Source organism: Myotis davidii, unplaced genomic scaffold (assembly GCF_000327345.1).
Source record: "Myotis davidii unplaced genomic scaffold, ASM32734v1 scaffold226, whole genome shotgun sequence".
Classification (NCBI taxonomy): domain Eukaryota; kingdom Metazoa; phylum Chordata; class Mammalia; order Chiroptera; family Vespertilionidae; genus Myotis; species Myotis davidii.
In genome coordinates, this window is record NW_006297224.1 from 3,718,075 (window position 1) to 3,719,261 (window position 1,187).

Genomic DNA, 1,187 nt, shown 5'->3' on the forward strand with positions numbered 1-1,187 from the left:
CTATTATAGTTACCCCTTTAAACTAAGGTCTGTGAGCAAGGTACATAAATACCAAGTTCCTACCATTCTAGAAGAACAAAGCTTATGTCTTAAGTTGTATTTTTCAAAGGTTCAGGTTTTTCTGAGTAAACAGGGTTAAGTAGCATGAAATACTATACCTTTTACTTAAATTGTTCCATAAGAAATAGGCACAGTTTAATTTTGAAAGGTGCTGAAAATCATTACCGGCACTATGTACATAGCTTAATTTTCCCTAACTCTAAAAGCTCTATATTTCCTAGGACTACCATAACAAATTAACACAAGTTGGATGGCTTAAAATAACAGAAATTTATTATCTTACAGTAGAGGCTAACAGTCCAAAATCAAGGTGTCGGTACTATCTTGTTCCTTCCAAAAGCTATAGTGAAGAATTATTTCTGGTCCTTAGCTTGTGGTGGTTGTCAGCAATCTCTGGTGTTCTTGGCTTGCAGCTGCGTCACTGCAGTTTCTGCTTTGTCATCACATGACCTTTCACCCTCTGTCTCCTGTCCTGTGCCTGTGTCTGTGTCCTTCCTCTTATACCTATCATTGGATTCGATTTCACCCTAATTCAGTATGACCTCATCTTAACTTGATTACATCTACAAAGCCCCTAAGGTTGCATCCACAAGTACTAGATAGTATGATTTGAACACATCTTTCAGGTGGACACATTTCTATCTACTACAAGTCCATATCTTATTTAGGCTGCTGATGACAAGAAGATGAAGATTACAATTAGAAATAATTTCTGAGGTATTTAAAATTTTGTTTTTGAAGTAATAGTAATAAGTGATGATACAGTTCCTCATGTTGTGGTGGCCCCCAATTTTGTTACAAATTGAACATAATTAAAGCATAGTGATTAATCACAAGAACAATATGTAATTATATATGTGTTTTCTGATGGTCTTAGGCGACCCCTGTGAAAGGGTTGTTCGACCCCCAAAGGTGTCACGACCCACAGGTTGAGAACCACTGCTTTAGACCAACGATTTTCAACCTTTTTCATCTCCTGGCACACAAACTAATTACTAAAATTCTGTGGCACACCAAAAAATATACATATTGCCAAAGTGACAAAAAAATAGCTATATTTATTCATTCACACTGGGCAGCGATTATGTTTGCAGTTGTCTTTTTTGTTTGTTTGTTTGTTTTTGTTT